This window comes from Aquarana catesbeiana, linkage group LG09, assembly GCF_042186555.1.
Source record: "Aquarana catesbeiana isolate 2022-GZ linkage group LG09, ASM4218655v1, whole genome shotgun sequence".
NCBI lineage: Eukaryota > Metazoa > Chordata > Amphibia > Anura > Ranidae > Aquarana > Aquarana catesbeiana.
Window position 1 is genome coordinate 270,884,334 of NC_133332.1, and position 25,050 is coordinate 270,909,383.

General features: G+C 45.1%; 1 protein-coding gene across 1 annotated transcript in view; it reads right to left on the reverse strand.

The window, feature by feature from the left end:
• The window catches only part of RABEPK (Rab9 effector protein with kelch motifs), a gene marked incomplete in the record, with an annotated part of 524,880 nt that overhangs the window by 480,218 nt on the left and 19,612 nt on the right, over nucleotides 1-25,050 (reverse strand).

A 25,050-nucleotide genomic window follows, 5' to 3' on the forward strand; every position in this document is an offset into this window, starting at 1 on the left:
CTACAACTCTCCCATGCCTTCAGTCGCCAATTCTCCAGTTCTCCCCTTCAGATCGTCCAATCCACATTAGAGGACCTCCTCAGGTCCGGATGTGCAAATAAGCCCACCTCGCGACTTTACTCCCATTTGATAATGATCTCCTTCCCTACTCTGGAGAAACTCAAAAGCAAATGGCTACACGACATTCCCGACTTTGACAATGACGATTGGGATGACATATGGGACTTCCCTTCCAGATCCCTGGTCTCTCTGAGAGACCGACTAATACAGATCAAGATGGTCCATCGCGCATATTTTACCCCACACAGATTACACAAAATGAACCCGCCTCCCCCCCAGGATGTAGGCGTTGTGGAACAATACTTGGTGACTTTACTCATATTTTTTCGACCTGCTCAGCCATTGTCGAATATTGGAAGGAGATATTAAATGTCATAACACAGGTCACCACCATACCGCTCCAACTCTCCATAGCAATATGTATATTGGGCCTGATAGAACAAATAATTTCCATGGTGGCAAGCCACACCCTAGTTGGGCTACTTCTCTTTTACGCCCGCAAAGCCATAGCCCTAAGCTGGCGTAAGCCTACTCCTCCTCTTCCTCCTCCTCCTCCTCTCTCCCTGTGGAAACAATTGGTCAACAATAGCCTGCCTCTTTACAAATATTGTTATGCTAATAGGGGTTGCCCTCAAAAATATGACAAGGTTTGGTCCAAATGGCTGGCGGATTCCTCCACAGCCTCAGACTCACACCCTACTTAACACATTATCTTCTGCTAATAGGAATCTGCAATTGTGAATGTAACATATTTCTGCACGTTTTAGCTCCACGCTGTCCTCCTACCCATGGAGCCAGCCTGCTATGACCATCGTGAGGCCTTAAGTTCCCTGCCGTGTTTCATGTAACAGTTTACCTTATGTCATAATTCTGTATGTACAAAGTTAACACTTGTCATGACCAGTGTATGTTGTTTTTCTGTTAAATGTTTTAAAACTCAAACAGATTTGCAAAAAAAAAATTTAATGATTTGCCTTCGACACCAAACGATATGTCTGGCAAAAAACCAATACAACTCATCTTCCAAATCACGGAAAATTATCAGATATTTACCGTAATTTTCCATTTCTGGCTTCTCCTTACGACAGCATACCTCGGGTCAGCTCCGCCCCCATCAACCCCACAAGGACCACCTTAGTAGCAAATAAAAAAGAGCAATTGCCCCTTACCCAGTGATCTATTAGTCTCATGTCAAGACACTGAGTAGGAAAAATGCTGTCATGAGGAAGACCCAGAAAAGGAAAATTACGGAAAGTACCTGATAACAAATTTTCCGTATTCCTGGGTCTCCTCTTGACAGCATACCTCAGAACGTAACTAGCAATACACACAAAAAGGAGGGAAGGAAAATAAGATACAACCAAAAAAACAAATGCTGCATAATGGTTTACTTTTGGAAACAAGCAGAGGAAAAAAATTGGAGGTTCGTTGCTGAGGGGAGAGATGGGAGGCCCGCATGCCTAAAATAATATACAAAACAGAAAAACTTTATAAATGGGACTTTTTAGGCCATCCACAACTTCCATAGTAAGTAAAAAGTATATTTTATTAAAAAAAGTTTAAAAAAATGGTTACATAGAGTTAAAAATCAGATGTAGTTTACATGACAGATAGCCAATGAAACAATCAACATAAAATTTTGATGAAGACAATAATGGACCAACGCGTTTTGAATTTATAAATTATAGCTCATTCTTCTTATGGGGCACATAAATGTCAAAAGTTATCTATAATACAAAAGATAATATTATTAAAACCATAGTACATATGCACGGTAAGTTTTCATATATTGATAATCACTAACCCATTAAGGTGACAGGAATTTAAGCATAGAACTGCATCAACAATTAAAAAGAATACACTTGTCCTTTGGCGCTGTGTGTCACGGATGGAACAACATGAAGGAGGCACCAGAGTACCCGCTTCCCCAACCACTGAGGGATGAGTATGAGTCCCTGCCAGAGGTGCTTAGTATCCATGCACGATAGGCACAATCCAATCTAGAAATATATATATTGTATATACATATAATTAATAGATCTAAATAGACTGATGTAAGAAAGTAATTGGATAGAGTATATTGATAAAAAAAGCTTACTTGAATTCCTAGGGGTATATATATATATATATATATATATATATATATATATATATATATATATATATATATATATATATATACATATATACACACACACACACACATACATATACACACACACACACACACACAATAGTCTCCTATCAGAAGACAGCCAGCCCACAGAATTAGGGAGCAAAGTTTTCTAAGGTGCAGATTTAACATCTAAAATAAAGAAGTTGAATTAATATTGCAATGAGAGGGCAAACCATGTGGGAGGGTATAGATGTAATACATAAATATAAAGTTTGTCTTCATTGCTCTTACTTGACAACCTACGAAGGGTTAAATGACTCATCCAACAAGAGTGAGAGCACATGGCGGGATCAGTCCTGGTATTCACAAAATACCTAAGAGGTACTAAAGGTATCCTAAGCAACCCCAAGTCAAAGGGAAGAGAGTATAACAAAGTTAGGATCCACAGAAAGAGGCTCTCACAGATTGATAGGATGAGCTATATAGGGTTAGGTTTTGCCTGTGGGTTTCAGACCTGCCTGGCATCCAAGCAGCAGTTCATTACTTACTATCCAGCTGACTGCTGGATAGTCTACAGGTGTCAGTCTGTGGGCGTGGGGTAATGTAGAACATCCCCCCGAGTTCCGGATGCGCGGCGACTGGCCGAGGGGAAACGCCCAAAGATGAGAAGGGTTGATGGCAGAAGGAGCAGGACAGAGGGACTGAGAGCCAACCAACATGGCGTTCAGGACCGCCCATAGCCTCGGACAAACATCCCACACCGGTGTTCGGTCAAAATAGCCAACTCGTCAAAAACTCCAACTAAACTTCAGGTCTCTTAACCACTTCCCGACCGCTGCACGTTGGCAGAATGGCACGGGTGGGCAAAAGGCCGTACAGGTACATCCCGTTTAAGAAGCGGCAATGTGCGCCCGCCGCGTTATCCATGACCATGGGTTCCGCAGACTCTATGTCCTCCGGGTGCCCGCGATCGTGTTACGGAGAGGTAGAATGGGGAGATGCCTTTGTAAACAAAGCATTTTCCCGTTCTGCCTAGTGTCATGACAGAGATCACTGCTCTCTGTCATCGAGAGCAGTGATCGCTGTCATGTGTGTTGAAGCCCATCCCCGCCCAGTTAGAATCACGTCCTAGGACGAACTTAACCCCTTCATCGCCCTCTAGTGGTTAAAGCGGGGTTCCACCCAAATTTTGAACAATATCTGTATGTATTCTCTTCCTTGCCTAGATGCTGACATGCCGTTTAAAAAAATTTAAATCGCCGTAATTACCCTTTATTTTTCTATTCTTCTTTGCACTTCCTGGTTCTCCTCCAGTGGGAGTAGGCGTGTTTCTAGCCTCTCCCAGACACCTGGGAGCTAGTCTCAGGCTTCCCAGGATGCCACTGAGCATGTGCGGGAACAAGCGGTGAATGCTGGGAGCACAGCATTCACCACATCCAGGAAATAAATGCTTGTGGGCTTCAAATGCCCACAATGAAGATGGAAACCGCCTGCAGTGAATAATATAAGTTATTCTTTCCGACGAAATCTGACACAGGCGGACATATTACACACAATATGGGAGTATGTAATGCTGAGAAGAAAAGTTTGTGAATTAACTCAAAAAAAAAAAAAAAAAAACGATAGATAGGTGGACCCCCGCTTTAACCCCTTCACTGCCAGTGTCATTTACACAGTAATCAGTGCATTTTTATGGCACTGATCGCTGTATAAATGACAATGGTCCCAAAATAGTGTCAAAAGTGTCCGCCATAATGTCACAGTCACGATAAAAATTGTTACTCCGCACCGATACTAGCCAACAAAATGGCGGCAACAACTTTGTCCTTGTTAGATGCTGTGCTGTCAAAACAGCTAAATCTTCCTGTACCCGACTGTATTCGAATTGTCAGTGCTGTTTCCAAACAGTAATTCGTCAAAATGTCCAATTACTGATGGTTTAAATAAAAATGGAAGTGACGTGGTTGGAGTTTCTGACGAGTTGGCTAATTTGACAGAACACCGGAAGCCCACCAGCGCACAATGCAGCAATGACAACTGGGACGTTGGCTAAGGAAAGGCCGCCGCCGCCAGCCAATAGGTGGCAAGGGGCAGCCCCCGTGCATCAGGTGGATGAGAGAATGGGACAGGCTGAGCACTCCCCCTGGTGGTCGACTAAAAGAAAAAACACTACAGCAGCAAAGACATGGGATAAGACACAGAAAGTGAATAAAATTATTTATACAGTGATCAAAAATACATACAGTGGCATGAGTGGCAGTGAAATATACTGAACACAACAAACATTAAAATAGGAATCAATCTAGGCACAGAGAATATTAAAGCATACTGAGTATGCACGAGACTTCGCTCCTCTCTCTTAATGGTCCCAGCGACGGGGGTGGGGAGCCAAGCGGTGACGTCAATATCCGCGGCTGTGGCTCCCGGAAGTGGGACTAGATATCAAATAGAGCATGATATGTAGACCAATGTTAATTTACATAGCGAATTTGGATGCCCCTGATTGAAAATCCTCAAGAAATGGTCTGAACGAAACAGATTCATTCAAAACCGGGGGAGATGTGGCATTGAAGTCTAAATATCCAAGGTTGCTCATGTTGTAAAAGGGTTTTATTCCAATCACCTCGCCGATGTCCGAGGTGAACCCGATCCAGGACAACAAAAGGAGATTTTTGGAAAAAAAAAACCTCATGAATGGAAGACACGTCTCCCTAATGGAAGTTCTGGGTTACATGTACGCAAGCTAAGAACATATCGGTATGCTCTTTGCCAAAGCTCCATTTTCTTTTTGCCAACATAAAAACAGGAACAATCACAAAGGAGTAGATAAACTATGCCTTTGGTTTTGCAGTTAGCACAGTGTCTAGGTTTGAAAAATTCCCCATTCAGGAGAGTAAGGTGGCGGTTAATGTTCATATAACGACAATGATTACAGCCACCGCAGGGGAATGTTCCTACCAATTTGCATGGATCTTTTTTGTCACTTTTGAATTCACTACTAACTAGTTTGTCCTCGAGGGATTTTGTCCGTCTAAACGTAAAGCCAGGGAATCCAGGCACAAATGGACTTGCTTGTGGATCCAAAGTCAAAATGTGCCAGTATTTTTTCACAATTTTTTTGATGATTAAATGTTGGTTAGAAAAGCATGTAATGATACGTGTGGAATTATCTGTATTTTCAGTTTGTGTACGTGGGGATTTGTACAGTAAATCATGTCATATCTTAGTTAGTAGGCTTTTTTTAAACAGGCAGATGAGTATCCTCGGGCAAATCTTTTGTTTCATTTGTTTGCTTCCTGTTTAAATGTGGCTTCATCTGAACAAATTTCGCTTTATTCTCAGATATTGACTATAAGGTACCAATGAGATTAGCGCTGGGGGGTGAAAGCTACTGGCATGTAGGATGCAGTTACCTGTAGTCGGTTTTCTAAACAGACTGCTGGAAAGGAGGCCTTTAGAGTCTTTGCTAATCTCAACATCCAAAAAGGTTATGGAATTAAGATCATGTGACATTAACCGCTTTAGCCCTGGAAGAATTTACCCCCTTCCTGACCAGAGCAGCTTTTGCAATTTGGCACTGCGTCGCTTTAACTGACAATTGCGCGGTCGTGCAACGTTGCACCCAAACAAAATTGACGTCCTTTTTTTCCCACAAATAGAGCTTTCTTTTGGTGGTATTTGAAAAATTTTGAAAAAAAGAAAAAAACGCATTATTTTTGCTATAATAAATATGCCCCAAAAATATATGAAACAAATCTTTTTCCTCAGTTTAGGTCGATATGTATTCTTCTACATATTTTTGGTAGGAAAAAAAAAAAAAAAAAAAAAAAAAAAGCAGTAAGCATATATTGATTGGTTTGCACAAAAGTTATAGCGTCTACAAAATAGGGGATAGTTTTATGGCATTTTTAATTTTTTTTATTAGTAATGGCGGCGATCTCCAATTTTTAATTGGGACTGCGACATTATGGAGGACACATCGGACATTTTTGGCACCATTTTTGGACCTTTGCCATTTAAACAGCAATCAGTGGTATAAAAATGCATTGATTACTGTGTAAATGACACGGTCAGTGAAGGGGTTAACCACTAGGGGGCAACGAAGGGGTTAAGTGTGTCCTAGGGAGTGATTCTAACTGTGGGGGGATGGGCTACAGCACACAGGACAGTGATCACTGCTCTTGATCACAGAGAGCAGTGATCTCTGTCCTGTCACTAGGCAGGAGGAAATGCTTTGGTTTACAAAAGCATCTCCTCGTTCTACCTCTCCGTGACACGATCACGGGCACCCGGCGGACATAGAGTCCGCAGCGTGCGCACACACGCGCCCGCAGCACCGCTTCTTAAAGGGGACATACCTGTACGCCCTTTTGCCCACCAGTGCCATTCTGCTGACGTAAATTGGCGTGCGCTGGTCGGCAAGTGGTTAACTTAACATTGGTCTACATATCATGCTCTATTTGATATCTGGTCTCTCTTGTTCTTTCTATAATACACACACACACATACATAATATATACACACACACACACACACACACACACACACACACACACACACACACACACAATCTCACAAAAGTGAGTACACCCCTCACATTTTTGTAAATATTTTATTATATCTTTTCATGTGACAACACTGAAGAAATGACATTTTGCTACAATATTAAGTAGTGAGTGTACAGCTTGTAGAACAATGTAAATTTACTGCCCCCTCAAAATTACAACATACAGCCATTACTGTCTAAACCGCTGGCAAAAAAAGCGAGTACACCCCTAAGTGAAAATGTCCAAATTGGGCCCAATTAGCCATTTTCCCTCCCTAGTGTCATGTGACTCGTTAGTGTTACAAGGTCTCAGGTGTGAATGGGGAGCAGTTTTGTTAAATTTGGTGTTATCGCTCTCACTCTCTCATACTGGTCACTGGAAGGTCAACTTGGCACCTCATGGCAAAGAACTCTCTGAGGATCTCAAAAAAAGAATTGCTGCTCCACATAAAGATGGCCTAGGCTATAAGAAGATTGCCAAGAATCTGAAACTGAGCTGCAGCACGGTGGCCAAGACCATACAGCAGTTTACCAGGACAGGTTCCACTCAGAATAGGCCTCGCCATGGTCGACCAAAAAAAAGATGAGTGCACATGCTCAGCGTCATATCCAGAGGTTGTCTTTGGGAAATAGGCATATGAGTGCTGCCAGCATTGCTGAAGAGGTTGAAGGGGTGGGGGTCAGCCTGTGGCATCCAGATCATTTTACCCAGATGATTGGCGCGCCATGCCACTAATAAGGGAAGTCGACTCCAGATATCGCAGAAGTGGGGCTAGGTTGTCGCTGATATACTGATTAGGATCATTTGACAACACTATACCGAGATATTTCATTTTCTCTTTTACTCTTAACTAGAGCTGCACGATTCTGGCCAAAATGAGAATCACAATTTTTTTGCTTAGTATAAAAAGATCATGATTCTCGTGATGTAAAATCTTTCAAAGTATACAAAGAAAAAATGGGCTAACTTTACTGGTTATTTTTTTTTTTTTTTAATTCATTAAAGTAATTTTTTCCAAAAAAATTGCATTTGAAAGACCGCTGCGCAAATACAGCGTGACATAAAATATTGCAACAACCACTATTTTATTCTCTAGGGTGTCTACTAAAAAAATATATATGTTTGGGGGTTCTAAGTAATTTTCTAGCAAAAAAAAAAAAGATTTTAACTTAAAAACCAACAAATGTCAGAAAAAGGTTTAGTGTTTAAGTGGTTAAACTTTTTTCACTTACACAGGAAGTCTATTCCATTGACAAACTGTTACAATGTTTATACCTAAGTTCAACAGATAAAGAATGTTTTGTTTCTTGGCAGACTGCCCAGTTTTTCTCTTCCTTTCTTTTGAAAGCTGTGGCTTCAGAAGAGCAGAGAGAATGCTTTGCATAGAAAGAATTGTGAAACACTTTAGTCAAGATCGCAATAACGATTCTTGGCGATTAATAACGATAACGATTCTTGACGAATAATTGTGCAGCTCTACTCTTAACCGGGATACTCCCGTTGGGATGGAATTAATAAGTGGATCGACGGGTAGAAACAACGACTTCTCCCAGTTAATAGCTAGGCACGAGAACCTACCAAACTCCTCCACTATATGCATTACTTTAATTAATGAGGGCTCTGTGTCCCCCAAGAAAAATAAAACATCTGCATAAAGTGCTATCCTTTCTTCCCCACATTTCGTTAGGAATCCCTGCAATCCAGTTGTTGATCTTACCACACTTGCTAGTGGCTCTCTCGCCAGGGCGAACAACAGGGGTGATAAAGGGCACCCCTGTCTCCTCCCTCTCTCAAGCGGGATCCTTTCTGAGTATTCATTTTTAATCTAGCACTTGGGGAGGTTATATAATGTTTTTAACCATCCTATGAATGTGGGGCCAAATCCAAACCTCTCCAGTACCTGTCAGAGATCCCCCCACTCGAGACTGTCAAAGGCCTTGGCTGTGTCCAAGTACAAAATAGCCCTCGAGCCCATGTTCTGTCGGGGCCTGGAGGTTCATATATACCCTTCTGATATTGATGCTAGATTTGTTAGGGATAAACCCCGACTGATCTGGGTGTACAAGTTTCGAAATGCATTTATTCAGTCTGGTTGCCAGCACCCTTGCCACAATTTTAGCATCAGAACACAATAACGATATTGGTCTGTAGGAGGATGCTTCGAGCTGATCTTTCTCTTCCTTTTGTATTACTATTATGGTAGCTTCTGACATCGAGGAGGGCAGACTTCCCCTTTCAGCTGCCCAATTCAGTGTCTTTAGAAGCTCCGGGAGAAACACCTCCCCATAATATTTGTAGGTCTCCAATGGTAACCCGTCTGGACCCGGGGATTTTTGATTGGACATACCGGCTACCGCTTGCTGTAACTCCCCTAAAGCTATTGGGGAGTCCAGCTTGTACCTATCACTCTCCAAGAGAGCAGGCAATTCCACTCTCCCCAAAAACCTATCCATTTCACCCTGATCTGACCCCTGCCGTGATTTATATAAGTCCCTATAAAACTCAGAAAATGTTTCCATAATCACGTCAGGCTCAGATGAGATTTTTCGGCCTGGTGTCCGGATCGTGGAAATAGCTGAGTAGGGGAATTGGTTTTGGCCAGAAGCACCAACATACGACCCATTTTTTACCCCTTCTCCAAAGGAATTTTGTCTCTGAAAAAAAGTCGCTTGTTTTCCTTTTTTCTTGTCATAGCCACTTTATATTCCTGTTGCTTATTGAGCCATATCCCTTGCTTCTCTGGAGTTGGATTTGTCACATACTGTCTCTCAGACTCCATCACCTCCTTCCTGATGTTCTCCTCCCACTCCCTTGATTTCTTCTTAATTTTTGCCACTTGTTGAATCAAGAGCCCCCTGAGAAATGCTTTTAGAGTATCCCACACCACCCCCACCGGTGCTGTGCCTATATTAAGTTCCACAAACTCTTAATCATAAAATTATTTCTTCTGGTTTCTCCATTAGTTCCATCCATAGTGGGTTTATTGTCCACATTCTTGGGGTGTTTCTATCATACAGGTTTACTGTTAGGACCAGTGGTAAGTGATCTGATACCCCTCTTGGCCAGTACTCTATTTTTTTTATTAGCCGTAGCGCTTCGCTATTGCCTACTGCCATATCTATACGGGAGAGTGTAGTATATGACCCCGAGAAACAGGAATATTGCTGGCTGTTTGGATTGCGAGATCTCCAAATGTCGCACCATCCAATCTCCTCAAGAAATTGGCCTAAACGTCCCTCTGATGCCCCATCTGGCCGAGCCCCTGGTGGAAACCTATCCAGACTTTTATTGAGTACCACATTCAAATCCCCCACCACTATAACCGGGGTAGCTACCTTATCCTCCACAAATTCTAATAATCTATACAGGATCTCCAGTTTAAACGGGGGAGGAATGTACACATTTGCCAACACATATGGTTTGTTCTCTATAAAGCAATTCCAGAAGATATAGCAGCCCAGTACATCTATACGGACCTCCCTGCAGGAGAATAACACTCCTCTCTTTACCAATATGCTCACCCCCCTAGAATAGGAGGAGTGGACTGAATGATATTGGATTTTGAAATTTTTTGCTCCGAAATTGTGACTTTGTGTCTTTTGTGAAGTGTGTCTCCTGAAGGCATATCAGTTCCACTTCATGGGTCTCCAGTACAGAAAACACAGTGGCTTTTTTAATGGGACCAAATGGAGCCTATATTTAGGAGTTCTAGGCAGCTACTAAAAAAAAAAAAGAAAAGAAAAAACAGGAAAAATCCAAGATTCCCTACATAAAAAAAAGAGGAAAACAAGAAAAAAAAAAAAAAAAGAAATATAATAAAAAATTAAAAAAAAGTTAGGAGTGACCAAAGTGAGAAATTATTTTGCTTAGCTTTACTTGTTAACCATAGCTGTCCTTTCACCACAAACCACTCCATTCATTTATTTATGCCCCCTTGTGGGATTTTCCCTCTCCATATTCACTTTCTATATTGTTTCTTGCTAAATGTGAGTGACATATACGTGTATACTCTTTTACTATCTGTCCTTCCCCCCTTTGTGAGTTTACTATTTTATCCTCCCCTATTGTTTTCCTCCCTTCCCCTTACCCCCCTAAGTATCCCCCCCCCCTCCCCTGGCGCCTAACTAGGCTAGCCCTGGGGGCATTACTTGTGACTATATCATTCATTCTAATCCCTCCCAACCGCTTCTCCATTTCATTTAATTTCATTATTTTTCCATGCTTGTCCCCTCCCCCCCTCCTGCCCCCTAACATTTTTAACCAAAACAACCAGTCTTTCATTAGTGACTTTCACCTACTAACCCCCCCCCCCCCCCCCCACGGCTTCATCCTTTGCTTAACTTCCTTATTCAAATAAATATCAAAAATCAATACATATTTCCAGAATTAACTAAAATTATTTAAGAGCTGCAGCCTATAACCCTATAAGTTATTTTTGTAGTCTTCAAGCCATTTTGTTACCCCTGCTACCAAGTCAAAAAAATGGGTTGTCCCCAAGGTCATTATGCGTAGATGTGCTGGGTACAGCAATGCGTATGTAATTTTATGGTTTCATAAACTGCGCTAAAATTCCATAAATTACGCCCTACACTTCTGTAAGTCCAGTGAGTAATCTGGATATAGTGAAATCTTAGCTCCATAGTAGAAAATGTCACCCATCTCTCTAGCTTTTTGCATCAAAGTCACCTTGTCCTTATAATTGAGCATTTTCATAATTACCGATCTGGGATGTCCCCCTGGTGGTGGAGCTCTAAAGGGCAATCTGTGGGCTCTCTCAATCACAAAAAGATAAGAAAAAATTTCTACCCCAAATATTTCCCTAAGCCATTTCTCCATGAAATCTGCGGGGTGGGAGCCCTTGCACCGCTCCGGAAGGCCCACCACCCTCACGTTGTTCCTGCACAGCCCATTTTCCATTTTGTCCATTTTGGATTTATACAGGCCAATTTGGTCTTGAATTGTTTTGAGCTCCCGCTTCATTGGATATAGATTGTACTCAACCTGGCTTAACCTCTCCTCCAAAGTAGTTGTCCTCTCCATCGTTTTTTTGTAGATCTTGGCTCATTGAAAGTAACTCTTCCTTAATGCCCTTTAACTGATCACACAAACTACTCAGTGAGCCTTTACAAGCATTAACTGCGCACAACACCTTCAATCCTTCAATGTCGGTTCAACTTCAATTGGTGCGCTTAAATCAGCAGTTTCAGTCACATTTCCCAAGGTGTCACCATCGGGCCTTTTTTACTTACAGTTTTTGTAGTAGATAGTACCATTGACATTTGACCTTGGCTTTTTCTGTCCCTAGGACCTCCTGTTTGGGATTTCACTTGGGTTTGCTGGTTACCTTTAGCTGGTGACTGTGTAGGAGTAAACCTGTCCAGCTTGGCTGCCGCTGTTACCGCCTGGTTCCCCTTCATCTTTGCTGAACGTGTGGTTTGGGAGCTTGGATTCTCTTGGTGCAGCTGTTCCTCTCCCTTTTTTCTTGTCATGGCTGGCTGTAAGGGGGTGTAAGGAGTTGTAAGGCTGTAAGGAGTTTCTAAGGCTGTGGGCTTTTTCTCACTTTAATCCCCTCTTGCAAGGATTTATACTATAGTACTAGTCCCGCTGGGCTTTGCTGGGCTGTGCTGGGTAACTTCAGATGGCAGCCCCACACAGTGCACACCAAACGATGCGTGCCTCACCGTTTCTCGCGGGAACTCAGGCTGTTGCCGGGGCAACCAGAGTAACAGTGAGAGCCACTCAAGATCACTTACGTTGCCCGCGAAGGCGGTGGCTAAAGCGTACTCTCCGCCGCTTGCTGCACTGTCCAGCACGACACCTCCACTCTCTCAAGCTTCACAGCAGGTACACAAGGCGGGCAGGGTGAGCGGGAGCGCAAGCAGGGGGAAAAAAGGCAAGCCGTTCTGTGTTGAATAGGATGGCTACGGGGGATGGAGCAAGGAGAGACTTCACACACTTCCGCTCACTCAGGCTCACTCTGGTTATGAACCAGAGGAGTGCCCTACCATTGAGGGGCATAATCCCCATAAGGGAGGGGCTGGGGGAGAAGGGAGGGGGGGGAGCACTGGTGTGGTGTTTTTTTCCTTTCTTTCCCTTTCCTTCTGTCTCCCCTTTTTTTGGCCCCTACATGCAGGTTGGATAATTGCTCTACTAGCCGATTATGGTCCTGGTAAATGTAATAACTTATAATGTCCAAGGTTTAAACACCTCCAGCAAGAGATATAAGATAGAGAACTACATCAATATAAAGCAAATATAGCCCTCTTACAGGAGACACACGTCTCACATGCTTCTAGATGTAGGATGACTTCCCGTTTTTATGGGGACGCAACCTCAAGTCACTCGGGGGGGGGGGGGGCGCCATTGGATTCGACCATGCCACTATGTTTACAGTAGAAGGACAGCTACCAGATCCCGACGGGCGATTCTTATTTATTAAAGGAAGTCTATTTAATATGAAATGCACATTCGCTAATATCTACTCCCCCAATAGAGAACCAAACAAATTCCTTAAAAAAAAAAAAGCGCTTAAAACGTTAAGGGTTTTTAGCAGGGGACTTAAATATGTGCCTGGATCCACGGATGGACTCCTCAGTGGTCTCCTTCCATCTATCAAGGCAAAGTCAAAATGAGATTAAGAATTTACTCCTGGAACACCAGTTAGTAGACACTTGGAATATTAGACGTCCAGCGCTTAGAGCAGTGTTTCTCAACTCCATTCCTCAAGGCGCCCCAACAGGTCATGTTTTCAGGCTTCCCATTATTTTGCAAAGGTGATTTGATCAGTTTCACTGCCTTGGTAATTACCACAGCTGTTTCATCTGAAGGAAATCCTAAAAACATGACCTGTTGGGGCGCCTTGAGGACTGGAGTTGAGAAACACTGGCTTAGAGATTATATGCACTATTCAGCAGTACATGGGTCTTATTCTAGGCTCGAATACATACTACTAGAACATAGACTATTAGATCTCTTGAGGGATGCAACTATTAACCGGTTCCGGACTAGCCGCCGAGGTTACTATGGCAGGTTGGCCTGGCCTGCGCCAAGCGTCGTAGCTATACGTCTCGCCCCCATGGCAGCCACGACGATCGGATTAGATCCAGAACTGATCAATCCCCAGGCCAATGGTATCTGGCATGGACCTGGTGATCGCTCCTAGCGAATGAGATCCTTCCTCTGCATGTGTAAGTGTAAACGTGTCATCTCTCCTCGTGGAAGTCTTTTTGTTCCAGAGAGAGGAGAGAAGACATCTCAGAGTAAGTGCACCAGCACTACACTGACACCGGTTCACGTAGGTACACTTGCCAACCCCCCCCCCCGTTAACCCCTTCACCCCCTGTCACTGTGTCACCCAGTGCAGTGTTCATATTTTTTTGAGTGACAAAAATCAGCGTTAGGGGGGGTCCCTAGCGCTAACAGAGGTTTAACCCCTTGATCACCCTGTCACCAGTGAACACTGTATTAGTGTCATGGGTGACACTGGTTACCTACCCTGTTTCAGCGAAAATAAGACCTAGCGTGATTGTCGGTGATGGCTGCAATGTAAGCCCTACCCCCCAAATAAGCCCTACCCCGTTTCCCCGAAAATAAGCCCTACCCTGAAAATAAGACCTACAAGGACTTTAACTAGCGCTTATTTGAGGGGAGGTAGGGCTTATATTGCAGCCATCACCGACAATCACACTAGGTCTTATTTTCGGGGAAACAGGGTAGTTTATTTTTTATAGGCACCCACCGTATTTTACCTGAATAAAGGTTTAACCCCCTGATCACTCGGCGGGCGATATCAGTTAGGTTTTCATGTCAGATAGGGTCTGCGTCGCCCCAAGCAGCGTCAGTAGTGCTAACACCCACGCACGCACCATATCGATCAGTGTCTGAATGGATCGATATCAGGTCTGATCTATACTAGCGTCCCCAGCAGTTTAGGGTTCCCAAAAACAGTGTTAGCGGGATCAGCCCAGATACCTGCTAGCTCCTGCATTTAGCCCCTCCGCTCAGCCCAACCCACCTAAGTGCAGTATCAATCGATCACTGTCACTTAAAAAACAGAACACCCATAACTGCAGCGTTCACAGAGTCACGCCTGATCCCTGCGAACGCTAATAGTTTGTTTATAGAGTTTGAAGCAGTCGCTGACACTCAGGATATCAGGAACCACGAATCAGACAGAGACAGAAGTATAATTAAATCACACTTGTTTAACCACTTCAATACCAGGCATTTAGACACCTTCCTGCCCAGGCCAATTTTCAGCTTTCAGCGCTGTCGCAATTTGAATGAATGAATCAATTGAATTGCGCGGTCATGCTACACTGTACTACAATTTTTTTATCATTTTGTTCCCACAAATAGAGCTTTCTTTTGGTGGTATTTGATCACCTCTGTGGTTTTTACTTTTTGCGCAACAAATAAAAAAAGACCGAAAAAAAAACAAGTTTTTCTTTGTTTCTGTTAAAATTTTTTGTAAATAAATAAGTTTTCTTCTTCAATGACGGGCACTGATGATGTGGCAACAATGAGGTGGCACTGATGATGTGCACTGGTATGCGGCACCGATGGGCACTCGTAGGTGGCATTGATGAGTACTTATCTGTGGCACTGATAGGTGGCACAGATGGGCACTGACAGGTGGCACCGATGGACACTAATGACACTGATTGGTGGCACTGATGCCCCTAAGGGTGGCATTGCTGGGCATTACTGCAATATAATGGTGCCAATCAGTGCCCATTTGTGGGCAAACATTGGGCACATTGGGCACATGTGGATGGCCATGGGGTACATACCCGGCCATCCACATGTTGCCCCCTTCCCTGGTGGTCCTAGTGGCGATCCCTGGTGGTCCAGTGTGGTCATCAGAGGGGGGGCTGCGCTGATAAACAATCAGCGCAGACCCCCCCCCTGTCAGGAGAGCCGCTGATCGGATCTCCTCTACTCGTGTCTATCAGACGCGAGTGAGAAAAAGCCGATCAACGGCTATTCCTATTGACATCGTGATCAGCTTGATTGGACACGGCTCCGCCAGAGGCTCTTTACCAAGATCGGTGGAGCGGTGTGTCAGACTGACACACCGCTCCACCGATCGCCGCGCGGCGGCATGTTATCCTGCTGGACATCATATGACGCCCAGTCAGGATAGCTGAACCACCGGCCGTCATCTGCTATGGGTCGGGCGGGAAGTGGATAATAATAATAATAATAATAATAATAATAATAATGTAAACAGAGTAAGCGTAGTCAAAACAAGCCAGAGTTCAGTAACCGGATCAGTAGTCAGCCAAGCAAATGTCAGAGAGCTAGAGTTAAATGTAGTAGTACAGCAAGCAGGATCAGGAGCCAGAAGGAACGGCAGTCGAGCAAGTCTTCAACAGGAACGCAGAAGAAAGTCTCTGTGATGTTGACAAAGGCGAAGGCAGAGATCAAGTGAGCTGGACGACTTTAAGTAGGCAGGACTAACAAGCAGAATCAACAGCTGGGTAACTGGAGAGAGATGGGAGCTGGCAATTAGCCGACAGCTGAGCGTCCAGCTCAGAGAAGGAAGGGCTAAACCCAGCCCTGACCGTACCCCCTCCTCAACGACCCCTCCCCCTCATAGGACCACCGGGCTTGAGGGGAAAACATCTATGGAAATCATGGAGGAGGACAGGAGCATGTACGTCCGAGGATGAGACCCAAGAGCGTTCCTCCGGACCGTACCCCTTCCAATGCACCAGGTACTGTTTGTGCCCACGGAACCTACGGGAGTCAACAATTGCATGTACTTCATACTCCTTATGGTTCTCAACCTATATAGGGTGAGGACATGGCACAGAGGTGGTAAAGCAATTGCAGACCAAAAGGTTTCAATAAGGAGACATAAAAAACACATTTGAGATGCGCATACTAGAAGGAAGGTCCAAGGCGTAAGCCACTGGGTTAATCCTGCGAAGGATACGAAAAGGCCCAATAAACCAAGGTGCGAACTTCAAAGAAGGCAAGGAAGGAACACGAAGTTGAAGGATGCGAGACGACAGCCAGACTCTGTCCCCAACCTGATCGGAAGGTGCAGGCAGGTGCTGTGGTCAGCATGGAGTCTGTACCTATCGTTAGCATGTTGCAATGCCTCCTGAACTTGTGCCCAAGTGGAACGAAGACCACAGAGATGATCCTCTAACGCAGGAATACTCTGTGGAACAAACGAGTCAGGCAACCTGGAAGGTTGGAAACCATAATTCGCCATAAATGGGGACAATCGGAAAGCAGAATTCAAGGCACTGTTGTGAGCAAACTCTGCCCACGGTAATAGGTCTGACCAGTTAGGATGGTCACAAATATAGCAACGTAAGAATTGCTCCAAGGACTGATTGGCTCGTTCTGCGGCCCCATTAGACTGCGGGGGATACATAGAGGAGAAAGCAAGCTGAATTCCCAACTGTGCACCAAAAGGCTCGCCAGAGCCGGGAGACAAACTGAATACCCCTGTCCGAGACAATCATCTTGGGTAGCCCATGTAAGCGAAAGATCTCCCGAGCAAAAATGGAAGCCAGTTCCTTAGAAGTGGGCAACTTCTTAAGTGGAATACAATGACACATCTTTGAAAACCGGTCAACCACCATAAGCATAACAGTGTTACCTTGGGAGTTGGGTAAATCCATAATGAAATCCATAGACAGGTGGGTCCATGGACTCTCTCCATTGGGTACGGGTTGTAGGAAGGCAGTTACATCAGCCCGTAGACTAGGCTACCAGAATTGTTGGGAAATGGCCCAAACGAGTTGATTCTTCCCAGGGTGGCCAGCTGCCTTGGGAGAATGGCAAGTCTGGAGCACGGCAGTACAGAGACTCTCTGGGACAAAGCAGCGAGCACAAGGTTTTTCAGGAGGAGCATGGACCTGAGCAGCAAGAATTTTGTCACCCAAAGGAGAAGTAAGACTGGTGCGATCCGTAGCCAGAATACGATCAGGAGGAATCACAGGTACCGGAACTGACTCCAACTTGGAAGTGGAGGAAAATTGTCGTGACAAGGAGTCAGCCCTTACATTCTTAGTACTAGGTAAGAATGAGATGATGTAATTAAAACTCGACAAGAAAAGAGCCCATCGCGTCCTTCTGGGAGAGAGGCGCTTCGCCTCAGACAAGAATATGAGATTCTTATGGTCAGCAAGAATGAGAACAGGCACAGCGGTACCTTCAAGGAGAGATGTCTCCATTCTTTCAGGGATAAAAATGATCGCTACCGGCTCTCTGTCACCAATCTCATAATTGCACTCTGCAGGTGTCAATTTCTTGGAAAAGTAGCCACACGGATGCAAAACTCCAGTCTCAGAAGCATCAACTTCTAGGATAAAAAGCAACGTAACATCAGGTTGTGCCAACACAAGAGCAGAAACAAAGGCAGCCTTGAGACTCTCAAAGGCCTTAATGGACTCCGGAGACCAACTCTGTGGGTTACCGTCCTTTCTGGTCATATCAGTCAGGGGCTTGACCAGAGACGAGAAGTTATGAATAATCTTCCGATAATAGTTGGCAAAGCCCAGGAAACGCTGCAGAGGGCGTAAACCCACGGGTCTGGGCCACTGTAGGGCTGTCGAAAGTTTCTCTGGGTCCAACGAAAATCCAGCAGTGAACATGACATGGCCCAGGAATTTAACCTGTTCACAATGGAATTAGCACTTCTCCAGTTTACAATAGAGATTGTTCTCTCAGTTTCTGAAGCACACGACAGACATCTGTGTGGTGGCTCTCCAGGGACTTGGAAATATGAGGATATCATTGAGATAAACCACCACACATAACTGCAACAAATCTCGGAGGACATCATTAATAAATTCCTGGAAAACCGACGGGGCGTTACAAAGGCCAAAAGGCATTACGAGATACTCATAATGGCCTGTTCTGGTATTAAAATGCAGTTTTCCACTCGTCGGCCTCCTTAATCCGCACGAGATTATATGCCCCTCTCAAATCAAGCTTTGTAAAAACCGTTGCTCCCTTGAGGTGGTCAAATAACTCTGTAATCAACGGAATTGGGTAGGCATTCTTAATTGTGAAATGACTGAGACCCCTATAATCAATACAAGGTCTCAGTTCACTGCTCTTCTTCACAAAGAAGAAACCAGCACCAGCAGGAGACGAGGATTTGCGGATGAAACCTCGATTAAGTGCGTCTGCAACATACTCCTCCATGGCCTTATCCTCCAAGACCAACAAAGGGTAAACCCGGACACAAGGGGGTATGGCACAAGGTTGAAGGTCAATTGCGCAATCATAAGACCGGTGTGGAGGCAAACTACCGGCTTGACCTTTGTCAAAGACATATCTAAAATCGCGGTACTCCTCTGTCAGGGAGGAGAGTGAAGAGGTGCACAGGACCTTGGCTACGTTCTGGAAGCATGTCTCACTGCATTGTGGTGACCAGGAGAGAACCTCAGCACGGAGCAAATAAAAAGAGGGGTTGTGCCTCTGTAACCAAGGATAACCAATAACCAGTGGAAACCTAGGTAAGGAAATAACTTGGAATTGGATCTCATGGTGAAGAGACTTTACGGACATGGACAACGGAACCGTCTCACGAGTCACATGGGCAGGCTGTAGAGGTCTCCCGTCAAGAGCCTCAATGGCAAGTGGAGTGTCATGCAGCTGCAGCAGAATCGAGTGCTGCGATACAAAGGCAGCATCAATGAACAGGCCTGCAGCCCCAGAGTCGATTAGAGCCTGTATCTCGATGGACAACTCAGCCCAAGAAAGGGTGACCGAAACCAGGGGCTTTTCCTTCTGGATAACTGGGGATGAAACAACGCCACCTAAGGTCTATCCATGACAAGACCACAAGGTTCGGGTGTTCCCTGGACGGGTACGACAAGACTTCCAAAAATCACCTGCCTGGCCAAAATGAAAGGCACAATCTCTCCCTCCTCCTAAAGGCTCTCTCATCCGCAGAGAGACGGGTGAAGCGCAAGTGCATAGGTTCATCTTCACTGACCGACTTGGTACCAGGAGGTATGTGAGGTGAGGGAGGCAAACATACAGGAGGCTTCCGCAAGCGCTCCTTAAAAAAGGGTCTGAGTCTGGAGTCAATGAGGATGGCAAACATGATCAACCTCTCCAGCTCAGTGGGTATATCTCGGGCTGCTATCTCATCCATGATGAAATCCGAGAGACCATGAGAAAAAGCAGCCATGAGGACCTCATTGTTCCAAGCAACCTCTGCTGCCAGAGCACGGAATTCAATGGCATAGTCAGCAACAGTTCTCGTACTCTGATGGACATGAGGCACTTGGCAGCAGAAGCAGAGCGTACGGGAACATCAAATACCCCTTTAAAAGGAGGCCACAAACTCAGGGTAACTCAAGACAACAGGTTTTTGCATCTCCCATAAAGGGTTTGCCCAGGCCAAGGCTCTCTCAGAAATCAAAGATATCACAAAACCTACTTTGCTTCTGTGGGAAACGCCAGGGGCAGCATCTCAATGTAAATCATAACCTGGTTGGAAACCCTCTGCATTGAACTGGATCGACCCCAAATCTCTGGGGAAGCGGAGGGGAACCAGACATACCTCTTATAGAGGTAATACTCGAGGCGGGTGCCTGCACAGAGACTGTCGCAGCAGCAGGGACGGCCTGCAACTCAGGTTGTACCGGAGCAGCTACAGTGGGAGTTTTCAGGTGAGCCGTGCAGCCTGTGAGTCTCACTAGTGTACCAGTAAATATAGAGACCACAATGTCAAAATCGGAGGTACAGTAGTGAAAAGGCCTATTGTTTCTGAGCATGACAGATAGTGAAGAGAAAATCACTTATCTGTCAGATTCAGACTACGAACCGGTAGGCAGCAGTGGCACACTGACAGATAGCTCTGACGACGGAGTTGTGGTCCCTGCCAAGGTCAGGCGTACCCGACCCTGTTCTTCTGCGGTCGTTGAGGTGCAAGAACCGCAGGGCTCTCGTATGGAGCAGAGAGCCAGTACTAGTGCCGCTCATCCTTCTGGTGAACTGGCAAGCACCAGCGGCCTAGTACATCCTGGTCGTACATCCAGCACTGCAGTAACACTTGGTGACGTGGCGAGTCCCATAAGTGCAGTTCAAGCTGGCGAGGTGGCTAGCACGAGTAGTGTCCCGCTGCCATCAAGAAGAAGACAAGCACAGGCCCGTTGAGCCCATAGTGCCCTTCCTGCTGCATTCGCCAATCCTAATTGGGAGCCCACCACTTCTGCAGCACCCGTACTTCCCCCATTCACTGGCCAACCCAGAATTCAGGTGGAAACAGTAGATTTTATGTCACTTGATTTTTATTTGCTGTTTTTCACAGAAGATCTCTATAGATCTATTGTGGACCAAAGCAATTTGTATGCTGGTCAATTAATCGCCGCTAATCCTCAGTTGACCCTTGCCAGAGATTGGAGACCTATTACGGTCTCCAAATTTAAGACCTCCCTGGGCCTATCCCTCCTCATGGTCATAACTAAAAAGAGTGAAAAAAAAAAAGAGAGTGAGTTGCGGTCATATTGGTCCACTGACCCAATTCACCATATGCTGGTGTTCTCTGCCTTCATGACCAGAACACGATACGATCAGATCTTGCGGTTCATGCACTTCAATGATAATGAACTCTGTCGTCATCCTTATACATATATACTTGTATGTAGACAATTATTACACAAAGCGTACCACCTTTTAGTCACCTTTTTGATTATGGATTTGGCGCATGTGGTACTGTGCGATCTAATCGCTGGGGCTTCCCCCAATGGCTTGTAGAATCCTGACAGATGGGGGGAGAGAGAGCCTGCTTGATGTGTAATAATTTGTTAGCAGTGAAGTGGAGGGATTCAGGGAATCTTTTCGTTCTGTCCTTCCTTCACACAGACATAACTGTCCAAATTTCTACGGCGACTGGTGTTGGAGAAGCCCTTCTGTGTCCACGAATACAACCTTAATATGGGAGGGTTGAACCCAAATGCCTGTAAGGCCAGACGCTGGTACAAAAAAAAGTGTCTGTATATTTATTTCAATTGGCTTTGCTAAACGCTTTTGTGCTATATAAAGCTTCAGGATGGACTGACATATGCACACTGTAGGGATCAGGAGTGGACCCTACGGCTGACTGCTGCGGATGGGAGTCTGGGTGGTAAAGGAAGGCAGGTCCGCTGGAACGGAACACCAGGATGGATCCCACAGGGGCTAGAGCTTAAGATTCCCTAGGGCGTGGAGTCTAAGAGCCAGCAGGTGTTCACCAGAGCCTCTAGGAGGTGAGGATGGACTGGGCTGCAACTGGCTCCAGGTTGCGACCCCCAGGGTCTCCCAGCTCACGCCACAGTAGGCTACAGGAGGATAGAGATAGTAAGGGAATAAGCCAAAGGTCGGGGCAACTAGCAGACAAGGATAAACAAAGAACACGCCAAAGGTCAGGATCACAAGCAGACAGGAATAGTCGAGAACAAGCCAAGATCGGTAAACGGAATCAGACGTAGAAGACACAGCAAGATGCACACGGAAGCTAAACACACAAAGTTGATCAGCAGGGATGGCTTGCAGTGCACAGGATAATGTAGAGTTCTCTGATAGGGGCTGGGGTGGAGCCATGCTAGAGGAGAGATTATAAAAGCAGTCAGGTGAGACTGGCTGGTCTCTAGAGGTGAACACATGGAAGAAAGGTCAGCTGACAAACACTACAGCATAACCATGACAGGATCCTTCCTTAAATTCCAGGAAGAGATCCTCACAGCCCTTCTGTTTCCAGACGGTGCTTTGGCCCACCTTCCCAACGCAAATGCAGTGAGCTGGCTGCATGAGAGGCTTTTTCTCCTATGTCCTCCCTGGTACCCCTACCCAAAGAACACTTCAAAGAAGATGTCGTGTCTGCAGAAAATGCGGATTTAGGTGTGACACCTGCTTTTATTGTCCCTCCTGTCCTGACAAACTTAGTCTCTGCATCGGTGACTGTTTCAAACGCTACCACACAATAGTTGAGTATTGGCGTAGGGTACAGCATTACACAGTCCTAGGGCACACTAACGCAGGGTCTCACATTTTGAGAGACCCTAATCTGCAACGTTCAGTTTACAGTTTTTATAAAAGTGAAAAAAAAAAAAAAAAAAACAGAAACACACAAAAACACAAAAAATAAAGCCAAAAATTAGTTGTGGTTTTATTTTTCTTCTCTCTCTCTCTATTGTTCTCTTTTATGTTCGCTCTCTACTGTTCGCTCTATTGTTCATTCACTGTTGTTCTATATCTATTGTTCTTTCTCTGTTTTATTTTTACTATGTTTTATTGTATTTGCTTTGCAGGTATGGTATGTTATACTGTAATGTTATTTTGTTAACCATCATTTGCATAGCAAGTACGCCATTCAGCTGCAGCACTGATTTATTTATCTTGACAGCAACAGCGTTTGCTCCCACAATAGATGAAGGGCGGTATTCTAATGGTGGGCATACCCACTGATCAATCTCTTTTTTTGTTCAGCCCACAGGCTGCATAAAAAAAAAAAAAAAAAAAAAAAAAAAATTACTAAGACCATTACTAACATTACTACATAATGTATGCACAGCAAGGACCAGCAACGTACTGGCATGTTGCTAGACTTTGAGTGGTTATACCAGAATGATGCTTGCAGGTTTAGGTATCATCTTGGTATCATTCTTTTCAGCCAGCGGTCGGCTTTCGTGTAAAAGCAATCCTAGCGGCTAATTAGCCTCTAGACTGCTTTTACAAGCAGTGGGAGGGAACGCCCTCCCACTATCTTCCATGGTTTTCTCTGGCTCTCCTGTCCCAACAGGGAACCCGAGAATGCAGCCAGTGGTTCCTCCAGCTGACCATAGAGCTGCTCAGAGACCATAATCTCTCCAATCATCTCTATGGCCTAAGAAACCGGAAGCTATGAGCATTTCATCACTTAGGTTTTGTCGGATATAAACAGCGCCATTGGGAAATTGGCAAAGCACTTTATCACACCGATCTTGGTGTGGTCAGATGCTTTGAGGGTAGAGATATAGGGTCTAATAGGCCCCAATTTATTCAAAAAAAGGAGTACCTGTCACTAACTATTGCTATCATAGGGGATATTTACATTCCCTGAGATAACAAAAATTATTAAAAAAATAAATAAATAAATAAAAGCACCCCTGCCCCCCCCGTGCTTATGCACAAAGGCGAACGCAAGCGTCGGTCTGGTGTCATGTAAACAGCAATTGCACCATGCATGTGAGGTATCACCGTGAAGGTCAGATTGAGTGCAGTAATTTTAGCAGTAGACCTCCTCTGTAAATCTAAAAAGTGGTATCCTGTAAAGGCTTTTAAAAATGTATGTAGTTTTTTCGCCGCTGCACGTTTATGGAGGAGTGAGGACGTGCTGAGCTCGAGCTCCATCCGGTCCGCAGCTACATCAGCAGCTACAGGGGTGATTACCCCCCGATTTCCACCCAGGGAATGTCACAGCGGCGCGGGCTTCATCCCAGCCGAAAAAAGCTTACCCCCACGGCCAAGGTTCGCTGGATTCCTTCCTTTCAGATACCCCCCGTCAGCAGAGGGGGAAATTCAAGATGGTGCCGGAACGAGCGGCCGCGCTGCAGCAACAGGAGATCCAGCCTGCACCTCCAGCATTGTCTCCTATCTCTTTTCCCAGGCTGGTAAGCGACACCATCCCAACAGGACAGAGGCACAGATCTGGCAGATATAACAGAGGACAGAGACATCAGACAGCACTTATGGTCTCTCCCCACTAAGGAGGACTTAGAGCGCTTCACCAGCAGGATTGAGAGTGCCTTCAGGCAAGAAATTGAACAATTGCAAGCAGACACCACTGAACTGGGTCACAGGGTAGAAACTTTGGAGCAGAAATTTGATGATACTATACCCGCCATCTCCCAGCTCAGAGAACAGACTGTAACCCATAGTCACCAAATTGAGGCCCTTTTGTGCCAATTAGATGACATGTAGAATCGCAGCAGATGAGCAAATATTCGCATATGAGGCCTTCCAGAAGCTACCGCACCTAAAGATATTGTTCCCACGTTGCAGGGAGTGTTCCGTGAAATCCTGAGTCTGCCCCCGTCGGTGCCGATTGAGATAGACAGAGCTCACAGGGCACTCAGGCCCCCATCAGAGGACTCCGACAACCCCAGAGATGTGATTTGTAAGCTACACAAATTTACACTAAAGGATCGCATAATGCAAAAGATGCGCAACAGACCAGTCTTTGACTTTGATGGAGCTCAGCTGTCCTTTTACCAGGATCTCTCGCGGCACACCCTAATGCAGCGACGGGCTCTACGCCCACTCCTGACAGAAATCCAAGCGGCAGGCCTCACATATCGCTGGGGCTTCCCCTTCAGCCTCCAGGCATCA